Source organism: Phalangium opilio, unplaced genomic scaffold (assembly GCF_054372755.1).
Source record: "Phalangium opilio isolate 3A_F unplaced genomic scaffold, DU_Popi_V2 ptg000032l_1, whole genome shotgun sequence".
In the NCBI taxonomy this organism is placed as follows: domain Eukaryota; kingdom Metazoa; phylum Arthropoda; class Arachnida; order Opiliones; family Phalangiidae; genus Phalangium; species Phalangium opilio.
In genome coordinates, this window is record NW_028324159.1 from 9,347,028 (window position 1) to 9,363,573 (window position 16,546).

Below are 16,546 nucleotides of genomic sequence, written 5' to 3' on the forward strand. Positions count from 1 at the left end.
GTAAAAAGCTTTTGAAAACCAAGCTTTCCACTGGCAAAACACCCTTCAAATAATACCATTCTAACATGATAGAGGCTGAACAACGCCTTGAAGAGAAACATTTAAAAGACAACGAAGTACCTATGACTCCTGATGATGTTGAAGACATTGGCGCAAGTTTCTGTACCACGCTCAATCTTCAAAATAAGATATCAAACGATAACTATTATAATCTAATGGAGCTAACTTATGGTCCTTTAAAAGGGATAATTTTAGATGTCAGTTACTTAGAAAATTTCCACGTAATCTTTGCCAGGTGCAACTCTGGCTAAACCTTTATTGATGGAGTCATCAAAAACGTAGAGATTGAACAGCAAATAACTTACGAAACAACCTTTGGTATAGGGAATTTTCACACTTCTATGTTAGCTGTGCGAAACACAGAATTGGAAGGTAATCCTAGTTATCTGGTAATTGCGATGCTCCATGACAGAAAGTACATGGCAATTCACAAATTGTTTTTAAGAGTTTGTGGCTAATCTCTTACGTCTTACCGAATACGGAAAAATGTCCACTTATGCCAAGCAAGAAGATAAAAATGCACATATAGAATTTATAATGGATTTGATAAAAAGTGAAAATGAGGAATTTCTATATTTATACAATACTTTCCGAGATAAGTGGTCCCAACCTTTCGTTGAGTATGTTGATAAATTTCTTAAAGTATTTTTGCTTAGAGGGTGCATTAAAAGTGTAACGGGTAAATTTGCAGCCTTTAAAGAATGTACTCTTACTAATAACCTTAGTGAAACATTAAAAAAATGCTTGAAAGCTATTTTGGGCACGAAAGAGTTAACCGTTAATGAGGCTGTATTATCGTTTGTGAATTTCCATATAGCCAGGATAAACGACATATTTTAGAATAGCTCCTGGTAGCAGGTCACTTTTGTTTTTACGATTATTTTATGTAAAATGAGATGAAAAGAATTATGGTGCAAAATTATTTCTGCGCAAATAATTATTTAAAAAGTTTCAAAAGTTTAAAACTTTGGCTTACGGGGAGGCTTAGAGCTCCATGTCGTCTGCTACTAGCGCGACAAATTCAATTCTGGCTTTAACCGATTTATCGGTATCGGTTTAAAATAAACCTATATTTCTATGCGATATTTTTGAATGAAAATTACTTATGTTGAGAGTAGATAAGACTTAATATTAAACGAATCACAAGCCTAAAGAATTACAGCAGAGTGAGTAGACGTATAACTGGGGATTCTGTTACTCAAAAAGAAGTCGCCTGAAACCTCAAATGTCGAAAAGTTGGCGTTTTTGAACATGTGCACTCTTTAAATACTGTACTATTACATAATACAATTGGTATTATTTCTTTGGATGCCTGACCTTCAAGTTTAACGCGTGTTAACAGGGGACAAAAGTGTTTTTCTGTGATACGCATAGAGTTTAGAACATTTACAAAAATATGAGGAATTATCTTATTGGAACAAGTTACAAGCTGTGATTTATTATCAAAAAAGTTACTATTTTCCAAACTTTATTTTAGCATCTATTTTCTTATTTATTGTTATTATTGATATCCGTTAATTTATCGGTATCGGTTTTATATCAGTTTATTCGAAGGATCGGGAAAATATCGGTATCGGTACGTATCGGTTTCCTAATTATTATTATTATTGTTGTTGAGGAGGGTACGCGCCCTAGCACCGATGCCAAAGGCATATTGTACATCCTCGTATTCAGGCCTTGAATAGGCCCGTAGCTACAGCGTAGCAAAGAATTCGCTCCACCGTAATAGAGGAGACCCTTGAGGGCTCCACAGTGTGTGAATCAAAATGTTCTAGTCTAAGCGAGGCGAAGCAGTCGCACTCGCAAAGTACGTGAGCGGATGTTTCATCCTTCTCCCGGCACGACCTGCAGAGAGGGTCGTCAGCAAAACCCATCAGATGGAGGTGTCTATTAAGCCGACAGTGTCCGGTCAGAAGGCCGGTCGCCAGCCTAATATCCCATATGCTGAGCGAAATTAGGTCTCTAGCGCGAGACCTGCAGGGACCATTGACTAACTGTTTTGTCTTTCTCTGGCCCTCCATGTTATGCCAGAGCTGGTTTTGTATGACAGTCAACCTGTCATGCAGACTCCGTTTGACGTGCCCGTAGGGGATGGGGACGGCCGGCTCCGGCCCCAAGAGCTTGGCCTCCGAGCCCCTTTTCGCAAAACTATCGGCTTGCGCATTGCCATAATACCCGCTATGCCCTGGCACCCAATACAACAGAACCCTGTTGCAGGACGCCAGTCGCGCTAGCAGATCAAGGCAGCTGCGCACCAGTTGAGAGGTAATCTCACACTGGTTCAGCGCATTCAAGGCGGCCTGACTTTCAGAGTAAATTCTCACAGTCCGTCCGGTGTACCCTTTGTTAATACAGTAATCTGCGCAATAACAGATCGCGGCAATTTCCGCCTGGAACACACTAGCAAAGGTGCCCAGGCATGCAGAAAAGCCGACCCTTGTGGTTTGGCAGTAATAGCCGGCGCCAGCGCCGGAGTCAGTCTTAGAACCATCGGTGAACCAAATAGTTTCACCTCCAGTGCCAAGAGACAGCAGGTTTGTCCACTCGGCCCGACTGGGAAAGTGGATGCTGAATGGCTTAGTGAAGTCAAAACTGGTAACGGTTTTGTCCGAGCACATCGTAAGCGACGGCTCGAGTGCGGCGTACTCCCGGAAGAGCTTCGTATGACTGTAATCCCAGAGTCTTGGGACCCAACAGCCATTAATGTGGAGCCTGTAGGCCCCCATGATAGCCTCCTCCTCAATAAAAAGATGAAGAGGAAGCATGTCAAGGAGCACCTCCAGGGAAGCAGTTGGGGTTGATCTCATGGCCCCCGTAACACCGATGCAGGCAAGCCTTTGAAGCTTGCGCAGGGCAGCCTGCACCGTTTTAAGCCGGACCCTTGTCCACCAGACAAGTGCCCCGTAGGATAATATGGGTCTGATGATCCCAGTATAGAGCCAGTGTACAGCCTTGGGGTTAAGGCCCCAAGTCTGGCCGACAGAGCTCCTGGTCCTCCAGAAAAGCATTTTGGCCTTCTTGATGCACCGATCAAGATGCGGCTTCCATGTGAGTCTACAATCAAAGGTCACCCACAGGTATTTCACCTCGGTGGACTTTGTCAGGACCTGGCCAAAGAAAGAGATATCATTGAACAGATCCTTAGTGTTCTTCCTCGTAAATGGAACAAGGACAGTTTTTTTAGGATTAACAGTGAGGTTGACCGCCTGACACCATTGCTCCACGTTAGAGAGAGCAGATCTCATAAGTGCGGTGACAGTATCCGGGAACTTCCCGGTAAAGACTATCGCCACATCGTCCGCATACCCGAAACAGTGACAGCCCCCAGAACCCCTGAGCCTCTCCAAGAGTTCGTCCACCACCAGGCACCACAACAGGGGGGAGAGCACTCCACCCTGAGGGCAGCCCCTACTGGTAGTCACCCCTGGAGAGTCCCCAAGGAGAGACGCCGTCACCTCTCGGTCGGTCAGCATGGACTTGATCCAGCGGCCAAGAGTGTCGCTGATGCCAATCTCTTGACAGCTTCAGTAATAACCGAGCTAGAGACCTTATCAAAGGCCCCCTCGATATCGAGGAAAATGGCCAGTGAAAATTCCTGAAACTCGAATGCCCTATCCAGGCAATTCGTAAGGCCGTGAAGGGCCGTCTCAGTTGATTTACCTTTTTGGTAAGCAAATTGTGAAGAAGAGAGAGGAGTTACCGAAAGTACCTCGTCTCTAATGTACCTGTCCACCAGCTTCTCCAGGAATTTGAGGAAGAAGGAGGTCAGGCATATGGGCCTAAATGCCTTCGCCTCGAGATAGGAAACCTTCCCGGGCTTGGGAATAAAGATGACCCTAGAGCGTTTCCAGTCACGAGGTATGTGACCGAGAGCAATGCAAAGTCTATAGATTTTGCATAACGGAGAGGCGATGTGGTCTAAGCCCTCCTGCAAAAGTCGAGGGAAGACCCCATCGGGTCCCGGAGACTTGTAGGGCTCAAAACAGTTGACAGCCCATCGAAGATTGGGAATCGTAACAACCTGCCTGGCTACAAGCCAGTCCTCCCTCTTCGCCCTGTGCAGGATAGGGTATCGAGAGTCGGGGTTTGTTGGATTGATTAAAGTAGAGTCAGGAAAATGGACCTCCAGCATTTGCTTGAGAGTCTCAGCCCCAGACTTAGTGTACACACCCTCCTGCAGCTTAATAGTATTAAGCCGATGTGTGTTGTCGTGCGCTAGGATCTTCATGACCCTAGCCGTGGCAGGGACATAGGAGACTGGCTCACAGAAGGTCCGCCAAGAGTCCTTCTTAGCAGCTCTAATGGCCCTGTTGTAGGTATTAACGAGCTGCCTGTATCCAGTCCAGTCTCCCGTGCGCTTGGCTTTGTTAAAGAGCCTGCGCGTGTATTTCCGGAGCCGGCTGAGATCCGCATTCCACCAAGGAACAAGCCTCGAGCGGTTAACGGTCTTGAGTGGGCAGTTCCGGTGGAACGACTCAATGATAGAGCACTGTAAGTCACCAGCAGCCCTATCGAGATCGTTAGGTGAAGTAAGTTTAGGGGTGTGACCATCTCCGTAGCGTAGGATTAGGTCTTCCTTATAGCCGGCCCAATTGATCCGTTTTGGATTGCGTATCTCCGTCCCCACCGGGACAGAGGTAGTCGCGACAGTAAAGCAGATGTGCCTATGATCCGACAGAGACGGCTCATTAGACACATGCCAGTTAGACACGGAAGACACGAGGTTTTCCGTGGCTAGCGTGAGGTCAATGACCTCCCTTCTATTAGAAGTAACAAAAGTAGGTTCATTGTTCTGATTAAGAATATGGAATTTACAACCAACTAAATATTCTAGTAAATCATCACCTCTCCTGTTGCAGTCAGAACTGCCCCACGTGATGTGATGAGCATTGGCATCGCAGCCAATGATTAGTTTGTCCCCTCTCTTTTCACATTGATTGACCAAATTGATCACCTCAATTGTCGGGAGAGAGTCCGCGTCGTGGGCAAAGTATGCGGAGGCAGCCGTGATAGTCAACTTGGCATGCCCAGTGGCCAGGACTAGATTCACGGCCGCCGTGTCCTGGGACGTGTACAGCGGTAGAGAGATACAACAAAGATCCCTCCGAACCAAAATACACGCCCTAGGTCTAGCAGCAGTTTGGTCATAAAATAGTGACCCCGCCGCGTCAAGACCGAGGATTTTGCCATGGCAAATCCACGGTTCTTCTATGAGGGCCAGATCAAGACCCTCTATAGCAAACCTCCTGCAGAGTACCGCAGAGGCCGCCTTACTATGGTGCAAATTGATTTGAATTGCACGTAGCGTCCCCATGGTCCTTAAGAGAGGGGTTCAGAAGGGACCTAGCTACACCTCATCGGTCCCGAGAGGGCTAATGGCACCTCCTCCCCCGACAGGCGAGCTCCCAGTCCCAAGATCCTCCCCCTCACCAGGACCACTAGAACGCTCATCGGCTGAACCCCGAAGGGTCCCATCCGATTCTTCCAGTAGGGTGGACTCATCCATGGAAGAACAAGCCTCCGAATGAGCGACCCCCTCCCCCTCTGTGCCTAGAGCGACACCAGCGAGATCTCCCATCTCGCTAGTCCCACCCCCTGCCGTAGCCTCGGCTGCAGTGGTTTTGGTGGTTTCCGTGTGCTGTAGGAGTTTGAAGGAACCCTTGTCCACTCCAGTGAAGCCCACGTAGCCAGCATTCTTAATGGCTTCCAGCGAGGAGCCATCAATGGACAGTACCCAGTATCGCACTGCCCTGTCCACGTATGTCCGAATGCATTTCCAGTATTTGGTAGCAAAGCCATCGTTAAGGGCCTTGAGGCGCCGGAACAGCACCGCCGGCTCTTTAGTGATGTGGTCTCTGGTGCGGAACATTACCTTAAACGGCTTAGGGAGTTCGCTAGCTCTCATTACTGAGAGCACCGCATCAGCCACCACCGAGTAGGCTAAATTATCCTTCAGCCATTGACCAGTGAACGTACCCTCGCAGGAGTATACCAGGGCCCCGGCCGTCAGGCTAAAATTCGCAAGGCGCGGTAGATGGCTCCGCGAAGGTATCCCATCCAGCGCCCCTAGAATCGTCTTCTGGATTGGGCCCACGTCTTCCTCCGTTATGACCGCCTTCGGATAGCCTTTTTTAACAATGGCCATATTTTCGGCGCTGGCGGCGTCTCTATAGGACTTAGCCTTTTTCGACGCCGCCTGCGAGGTACTGGGCGAGGGAGTCGAGTCCTCCGTTCTAGGCCTCTTCAACTGGGTGTCACGTGTCGCCGCACCCCCAGCGGGGGTGGAGACCGTTCCAGACCCCGATTTGGCCTTTTCCTTAGCGATCTGTCGTTTGAGACGACGTCGCGCGGTACGTTTCGAAGCCTTACCAGTCACAAGCACCGATAAATCTGCACGAGTATCGCTGGATACAGGCCCTAGCGTAGTGGTATCAGTGTGGGTTCTGCACTGAGCAGACCCCTGCACCGTAGGTTTGGTAGTGTTAGAGTTTGTTTTAATAGAGGTTTCCATAAGAATCCCACGAGTAAGGGGGCAAGTAAAAAGGTCACCACCCGGTAGTCCCCCACCCGGGTGGAAGGCTAGATACAACGGGGTGTCGCCTGGTGCCCCGAGGGGATCGTTAGCGATACCGTAGTTTTACTTCCCCAGTACCATGCAGCCCTCGGCACGATGCCTCAACACCTTGGCTTGGGAAGGACGCGCATCAGCTTAGCCCACACAACGTAGTGGTTACCAGCTCTCACCACCGAGGAGGTGTGATACATCGCATTGATGAGGACCCAAGCTAGCGTGTGTAAAGTTAAAAACGCGAGCGGGAAGCCAAAGCAAGGGGGGGAAGAGAACACCACATCTAGCTTGCGTCCGCAACTTCTAAGTATCAAATGATATCGGTATCGGTTAAAACTGGTATCGGCCCATCTCTATATCAATTCTCAGACGACTTAAGCCCCCTGCAGACGGAAAATATCATCTCACTAGGATCGTTGCTCTCGAATTTCAGAAATAAAATGTATTGTTCTTTTTGAAATAAAGCATATCAAGTAGTCAGTCCATGCGTAACTCTTTCAATACGATATAAATAAATCTTAAACATGGCTGCAAGTGTTTCAAATATGGAAAGTTTTCAAGCTGAATTCGAAGATGTTGAATCCGAAGAAGAGGTTGAAGATGAGGAGAGCTCGAATTATATGAAAATGAAGAAGATAACTTGGTGGACGAAGGAGAAACTTTTACTAAGTATGAGCTCCGCGAATTGATCAAAAAACCGTTAGAGGCGATCAAATGGTTGGAAGAGAAGGCCAATGGTTGGAAGAGGTGGGGTGGAGTGGGGTGGCGGTTAGCGCTTTCGCCTCGCAGCAAGAGAATCACGGGTTCGATCCCGGACTGTGGCACCGGGTGAAAATCTGGGAACAAATCCTTCTGCGTAGAGTTTGCAAGTTCTCTCCCCGCTTGTTAAAAGGAGTTTTCCTCCGCGGTCCAACCCGGTTTCTCCTATCCATCAAAACTTGCTGAGGTAAACGGTAATAGATAGTATAGGGCGCTGTCGGTTAGCTGTGGCATAGGGGCTAGCCACCACCCCTCTATGCATTGTAAAGAGACCCACCTGTAAATAAGCCACAGGCTTAGTCTGGAAATCCCTTCGTAGACAGAGCTTAGATTATTATTATTATTGGAAAGGGGCATGAGTGTCCAAAGTGTGGTCAGCCCATGAAGCTTTCCGTCAAGAATAACGTGATTGATGGCTATGCGTGGAGATACCAGGGTGCCAAAACGGAAAGAAAAGAGGAGTTGTGACACGTACATCTCAATTAGGAAGAATTCTTTCTTTTCAAAATCAAAGCTGTAAAATTCCCAACAGGAATTATGGAGGAAAGGCTGGTAGTTACCGCTTAAAATATGAATTCAAAGACTAGCACGTTTTGGATGGGAACACAATCCTGCAACTAAAACCAAATACAACTTATAATTATACTTTTACAGCTGCTCCTACTTCATCTTTCTACGAACAGGAAAAAAGGATAGTAGGAGATTCAGATTCCCAAGATCATAGGTCACCATTTAATCTCATAACTACCTGATTTCTAAAACAGCATGTGTCTTTACCGGCTCCTTAAAGCAAAACCAGCAAACACTGCTAAAATATTCTAGACTTAGTCATTACTCACTCCAATATCGAACCTGAGGTCAGTGAAAATCCCCTTTGGGCCGCAGCTATCACGCAATTATCCAAGTCACCTACCCTTTACTTAAGGCCTTTCCTTCAACCTTGACTAATTGTTGTCCCATCAAAATATTCCCTAATTTTGCCTTGACTGACTATAAAAACTCAATAAGGCCATTGCAGAAACTGACTGGGTTCCGGATTTCCACTCCTGCTGGTCGACGTTTCTTACGCGTATCCGCGAAACTATTGCTTGGCATGTCCCCAAATACGAAAGACTCCCTGCCTACTAAGCCATGGATTTCACACAATACCAAACGTAAATTTCGGAAAAAAAAACGTCTCTGACGTAAATTAAAAAAAGCTATATCGAACGGTCAGACTGCTCGAGTTATTTCTCTACGACGGGAATATAACGCGGTGGTTGCTGATGCCAAGGCTGAAATCCATAAAGCTCAACGTCGACTCGAAAATCGAAAACTAAAACAACTTCGCTCTAATCCAGCCAATTTCTGGAAATTTGTTAATCAGCGTATCAAATCTCCTTGTACTACCCCAGATATTAAACTACAGACGGCTCTGTTCCGTCTTTAGCTGAATCAGCAAACATGTTTAACTCTCGATTTTATGAAACTTTCACTAGTTCTTTTCGCTCCCCCTCTCTCAATTTGTCAGATACCCTCTCGCGCAACTCGTTTTCAGCCTTCAGATTCGTCTTCTCCTTAAAAAACTCAAAACACAATCTTCTGCAGGTTCCGATTTCATACCAAGTCGCTTTCTTCGAGTGTGTGACAACACCATCTCCTGCCCTTTAGAATTAATTTTTGCTTGTTCACTAAATGGAGTTCTGCCTGGCGATTGGCTCACGGCTCATTTCATCCAAGTTTATAAGAAGTCCGGAAAAAAATCTGACCCCTCAAATTCCCGGCCTATAAGCTTGACCTCTTCCATATGTAAGACCCTGGAACAATATCTAGAAACCACTATTCTTAACGATGTTGCGGCATAGCTCTGTAACAATATGTAATAAGTTTATGAGATAGGCTGTATTAGTGAGGACACGTGAGAGGTGATAGAGATACATGCGCGAGGTCACGAGAAGTCAGCGAGTAGATTTTTGACCGTTCGGTCACGTGTTTTTTGGTTTTGGGTTGTTTTTTTTAAAAAGTAAACTTTCAAGAACATTGTTAGGCTTAGAGAGAATTGTAAAACGTAGAAATTTAAAGATCGCTAAAAGAAAACAGTGCTGGTTTCCATGCTCCCACGCTACAGCTCAATGAATGCCAATATGGCTCAATAAAGGGCAAATACACCACCACAAATTTTCTCTCGACTTTTCACACCTGGCTGGGGGCTTTTGGCGAGGGTCTCCCCGTTGACATTAATTATCTAGACATATCTAAGGCTTTTGACGCGGTACCTCACCATCGCTTACTATCCAAGCTTTCATGTTACGGTATAAATGGGAGTTTAATAAAATGGTTATTCACCTATCTTACCAAACGCTCTCAAGAGGATTTCTCTCATGGGTACCCTTAGCGATCCCGTTGATGTAATTATGGGGTACCCCAGGGTTGTGTTTTAGGCCCGCTACTGTTTTTACTTTACAGAAATGATATGCCCAGGGAGGTCCTTAGCTCTATCACCCTATACGCAGATGATATTAAGTTGTACACGGTGATTAATTTTTCTGAGGATGTCTAAGCGTTGCAGACTGATCTCAATCGGCTTCACGCTTGGGCTTCCCTGAATGGTATATTCAATCGGCTTCACGTTTGGGCTTCCCTGAATGGTATATATTTCAACGCCTCTAAGTCATACCATCTAAAACTCTCTCCCTTGACATCCTCAACTAAGCAGTTATCACCTTTCTTTTTTGATGGTTTTCGTCTCGTGCTATAACCATCTTAACTCAAAAAAAAATAAAATTTACAATTAATCATAAATTAATAACAAAATGCCTTAAATTGACATTATAAAGATAATCCTAGCCCTTTAAACTTAACCCTATCCCTTTAAAATAAACTGGAAAGATATTCACGGTTTCGTACAATAGAAGAGGAACTAGTCCATCAAAATTGACACAGAACTTTCTAGAACGATCCTATATTTCTATATCCACAGTGCAAAGTGAAACCACTAGCCACTAAAGTATTTTCCAAGAACCCAGAGAAATGTCTCGCTTATTTAGACCCCAAGCAACAAGACCCTCAGTCACAATCCTGGTACCTGTCCGGAGAAACTTCTAGAACATTTTTTTTAAACCCTTAAACTGACCAATCCGTATTTAGTTCCAAAACAAAAAGTTTTGCCTATTCGCTGATAACATGAATCCGCCCGGCTACATCATAAATATGGTCCACTATTCGTCAAACCAAAGTCAATCGACAAACGTCATTGTCCCAGAGATTCTAGAAAGAAACTAGAAGTTATATATACTCAGTCGATACCTGAACTCATTAACGAAACCCTGTCGGCTCATCCTTAAGAAATCCTTAGACGTGCGGAATAAATTTTTAAATCGAAACCCTCAATTTTATTCATTTTGATACCTTTATTTTTATTCAATTTGAATCCTTAATTTTTCGGGAGAAAATCTCGGAGACATTTTTTTAAACCCTTAAGTTTAAGAAGAGAAGGAGCGCGAGTGCGCGAAATATTAAAAGAAAATAAAATTAAACCTTAAATCGTGTAAGAAGAAACCTTAACCCTTATGAGGAATATGGAAGAGGAGCAACTTGACGTAAGAAATTAAAAACTTGAAACTATGGTTGAAACTATTTTGATAAACTGACTTGAAACTAATGGTTAATGAACTTATAATTGTTTGACGGATTGATTCAATTTTAAAAATCTTAACTTTCTATTTTTGAACATTATTATTTTAGCGCGTAACTGCACGATTTTAACCTAAACACCCCTAAAATTTAAATTTGAAACTTAAAGGGGACATTCCATAGAGATTATAAATTTCAAACCTACCTTAGATATAAAGTTTGATTTTAATTTTTTTATTTTGACCCCTATAAAAGTTTGTGAAAATTTATGAAAACGATTGAATATAATGTTGAATATTAAAATTTGGATTAGAATCTATTTTGACTCTCAATTGACACATGCCATCAAACGCGGTTACTTTTTATTCAGAAATTTTATAAGCCCCTCGTTCCCGTTAAAAGGCCTTAACTCTCCACAACTGACTGCATTCTAACATCTTGTCTAGCGTTAGCGAGGTTGAATCATAAGTGAAAAGAGGTAGGTGTTTGTCTTGCATCATCACCCCTCTAGTAAGACGTTGAACAGCCCAACCCACCCCCATAAACTACAAATGAAGAAAGGTAGATAAAGGCTTATACCTAGGAGAATGAAGATAGCATCATCATGTGAAGGAGTTGCCCACGTCTCTGTTACGCAAATACAGTCGGCATTCCAAATAGAGGCAAATGCCATTAGTTAATTTTGTTTACCGTACAAATGTTGGGCATTAAATAATATGACTATAAGGGTGTGGTTAGGGGTAGGAGGTGGAGATGAAATTAGTTTTTTTGCGCAGGATAGACCGAGAGCCTATGGCGGTTACGTTGAAGAGGTATATCATTTGGGTACGAGAGCACAATCGGCGACATATTGTCGGAAGCATATTCCGAAGTTGTAGGAGAGATAGAGCTGATTAGACGACCTTGGTGAATGACAAGAGTAGTTTCGCCATTTGCGCGTCCTTCGCAAAGTTCTGCGACTAGTTGTCTATGGACAGAACGTTGTTGCAGAAGGGTATTGAAAGTTTTGGTGACTGCGCCAGTATTCAATGCTCCGTACGAAAAATTGCCGGTGGGCTACCGACTTGAATTTAAAAAGCAGGGGACGGTTTCGTTCCTCGTGATAAGGGCCAAGGCGGCTAGCGTCTAGGCTCCGTAGAATCTTGGTAGTATAATCGAAGAGTTTGGAGTTTCAAATTTAACAACAAGAGGATAGTCGAGACGAGAGAGAGAGGACTCCAGAGGGTGGGAACTGGTAAGTTCAGTAAACTTTACAGCGTAGTAAACTTTACTAGAGTGACTTAACTAACTAGCCTAGGCTTAATTTTAACCCTATAGTACGGCAGTGGATTCAGATGGCTATTCAACAAACGAGGAGCTAAAACATTGAAGCAACAAAGAAGAAAACTGAATTTAAGAAAGTGTTAGGCCTAAACAAAGATTTTTAATGTCTTGGGTGGAAGACAAGGACTTAAAGGAATAATTAAGAAAACACCCAAGTGACAGTTTTAAAGCCAGCTGCTTTATATGTGATTGTAATGTGTCATGCAAGAAGTCTCAGCTTAAAAAACATGGAACTGTTAAAAACATGTTCTTAAACTACAGGAAATTCAAGTCTAGAAAATTAACTGATTTTAATGTAGGAGTAGGGAGCTAAAATAATGAAGTTAAACAAACTGAAGCAGCAATTTGTGCTTTAGTTTGTGAACTTAATTTGCCTTTAAGCTCGGTAGACACTCTGGTACAATTCATAAAATCTCTCCCACATAAGTCAATACTAAAGCAAGTGCATTTAGGGAAGCACGTTACTCGTCAAGGATTAGGTCTATATTTCAATGACCAACTGGTTGAAGAAATTAATAAGACTTCATTTTCGCAATTTATTGATGGAACCACTGATAATGGTGTAGTCAAGCAATTGACTGTCATTGTTGTTTATTGTAATGACAGTTTAGTGTTGAAAGTGGATTTCGTTAGAATGGTACCTTGCTTACAAGAAGATGATGTTGAAATGTATAATACATTTAAGTCTGTTGTGGAGAAAGGAAATCTACCTCTTAGTAATTGGGATGGATTTAGTACGGACACAACGAACACAATGATAGGATGTAATAAATCAGTTTCTCAATTAATTACGAACAACCACCCAAAAGTAATCATAGTTGAATGTGTGTGTTATTTGATTCAATTGGTTAAAAATATCAGTGAAACGGAAATAATTCGTCATTGGACAACCCTGTTTAAAATGCAAAAATCAGAAAACGTTCCTCTTTTCACAGAGCTTCCTAAACTAGTCAAATTATTTCTTTGCCTTCTTTACTCCAACGCAATATCTGAAAGATATTCTAGCAACTTAAGTAATGTTAAAACGTCCAAAACAAATCAACTGTCCTAAAAAACTCTTAGAGGCATTATGCAAGCAAAATATGGCTTAAGACGTTTAGATATGAAAGAACAAAATTTTCAAGTGAATGAGAAAATGATTACTAAGCTGAAAAAGGTTCAGTCAAATGCATCATGATCGCAAAGCCAAAAAAATTTAAATGAAGAATATCGTGAAGATAATTAATAAAGTACAATAGGAATGGGTCATGCATGTATTTTCAGTTCCTAAATTTTCTATGGGTGAAAATTAGTCAAATAAGTGTAATTTTAACTTTCAAAACTCAAATAATTTTGTTATAAAAGTATTTCCTGTTCCCAGATTATCTGGGGGTGAACACTAGTCAAATAACTAGAATTAACTCAAAAAATTTTGTATTAAAAGTATTTCCTGTTCCCAGATTATCTATGGGAGAACATTAGTCAAATAATTACAATTTTAAGTTTCAAAACTTAAATAATTTTGTGATTTCGTGTTCCCAGATTTTCTATGGGTAAACAGACAAATAAGCGGAATTTTAACTTTCAAAACTCAAATAATTTTGTGATAAAAGTTTTTCGTGTTCCCAGATTATCTATGGGTGAACATTAGTCAAATAAGTGGAATTAACTCAAATAATCGCAATTTTAAGTTTCAAAACTCATATAATTTTGTGATAAAACTATTTCCGGTTCCCAGATTATCTATGGGTAAAAATTAGTCAAATAATTACAATTTTAAGTTTCAAAACTCAAATGATTTTCTGATAAAAGTATTTTCTGTTCCCAGATTATCTGTGGGTGAACATTAGTCAAATAAGTGGAATTAGCTCTAATAATTTTGTGATAAAAGTATTTCCTGTTCCCACATTATCTATGGGTGAACATTAGCCAAGTAAGTGGATTTTTAGTTTCAAAACTCATATAATTTTGTGATAAAAGTATTTCCTGTTCTAGATTATCTATGGGTGAACATTAGACAAATAAGAGGAATTTTAACTTTCAAAACTCATAATTTTGTGTTAAAAGTATTTCCTGATACCAGATTATCTGTCGGTGAACATTAGTCAAATAATTACAATTTTAAGTTTCAAAATTCAAATAATTTTACGATAAAAGTATTTTCTGTTCCCAGATTATCAGTGGGTAAACATGAACAAATGTGAAATAATTTTGGATGAAAATGTATATTGTTTCTATTTTTTAAAGACATCCAAAGTAAAATTTTAGTGACAAATGTTGAAATGTGCTATAATTGCATGATATGAAAAAATATGAATAAAAATATTCGTTATTATATGTGTAAACATACTAACTACTGTGGAACGAATAGGAGCCAGTGAAACAAGGCAAGTATTTTCGTAAGAATTTATCCTATTAACTTAATATTTTTTTAAATATTTCAATATCGTGGTATGATAAGTTTAGCTTTGTAAGCCACGCGAGACATAATTTCTCCATTCCAATTTGTTTGAAAAATATAAATTGTGACTTGAAATCTTTGTTTCATGACAATGTTTTTTATGAGTAGACATGTTTGAAATATAAGGATTTGAATAGTTTGTGATATTGCAATTAAATAAGAATTTGATTTAGTTTAGATATATCTTGAATTGAAACTAATAGAATTATCTTAGAATAGAAATGGGTTTGAAAAAAGCAAATATCTGGGGTTTGAAGACAATGTTCTTCAGCTGGGAATATCTGGGTATTAAGACCCATTTTTAGGTTTCAAATACCTGGGATTGAAACCAAGTGTTTGGGAACTATGAACATCTGGGTGTTTGAAACCAAGTGTTTGGGAACTGGGAACATCTGGGTTTTGAAACCTGCTATTTTTGGGTACTAGGAATATCTGCGTTTTGAAAACTGATTTTTTAGTTTGTGGGAATATCTGCGTTTTCAAACCTGATTTTTTGGGAACTGGGAATATCTGCGTTTTGAAAATTGAATATCTGCGAGTACTGGGAGTAGGCGGGTTTCTAAACCTTGTGAACGTTTCTAAACCTTGTGAACGTTTCAATTTGGATGTGCGATAACTGACTCTCAGCCGGTGCTCGGGTATACTACTCGTGTGTAGTCGGTTACGTTTTTATCCGTTTCACATTAATTTATTGTAAAATAAACGAAAAACTGAGACTCTAAATTGTATAGAAACTATATTTTTTTGAAACCTGTATCGAAAACCGCTAAAATATGTCAGTAGCAATTAGGAACTTATTAAAACCATAATCTCAAAGGCACGAGAAGTGTAACATAGATATGTTAAAAGAGTATGTTAAAAGAGTAGATACACAATTCAATGGGAGGTCGACGCGGAAACAGGGTTAGAGATAAGGAAAATTTTTAAGCTGGTCATTTGACCAGTAGAGTCCAAGGGTTTTAATATTTATACATACTGTCAGAGCTGCACTGAAACGATTTTAAGTTTAATATACTGTTTACTTGTTTTATATGTATTAATTGCTATATCCCACGTTGGTTTATATATGTTAAAAAAATTAATTAAAATTGGAACAAATATAATTTTCATACTTCAGAATAAAAACAATTGCACTTCAGACTAGAGATCTTTGTACTTAACATTATTATTATTAAGATTGTATCACATATATTGTAAGAAAAATCGCTGTCATCATCTGATGATAACGACGTTGATTTTTTTTTATTGTAGCTGCTTTAGGTTATCTTTTTTTGTATCGGCTATTGACAGAATCGAGGTATAAATTTAGAGCTGGTTGACAGCCAAAATATTTTATGGAAACATGTTCCATTTTAGTACGAATAGAATTTTCCAGAATTGAAGTGCTTAAATTTGCTTAAAGAGATTTATTTGTTGTATTGCAAACAATAAAACCTCTTACGACTAACGACGCCTAAAAACAAAGCACATCTCAGCTAGCCAACTAGGCTAGCTAACCGGCCCGGTCGGGCGAACGGCGTTCCGTCACTCTCCTCAAAGTTTCCCCTTCCTTCTGATGCGGCCGCTACTGCCAAGATCATGAAGATCCTGGCTCATGATAACACTCACCAGCTCAGCACCATCAAGGTGGCAGAAGGTGAGTTTACCAAGTCAGGGACTGATACTCTTAAGCATATGCTCAAGGTACACTTTCCGGACTCCAAGGCTTTTGACCTCACAAGCACCGACGCTCCCCCCGTGCTCTTTCGGAGAGCACACAGGGCGGACTGGGGCATCGCCAATAA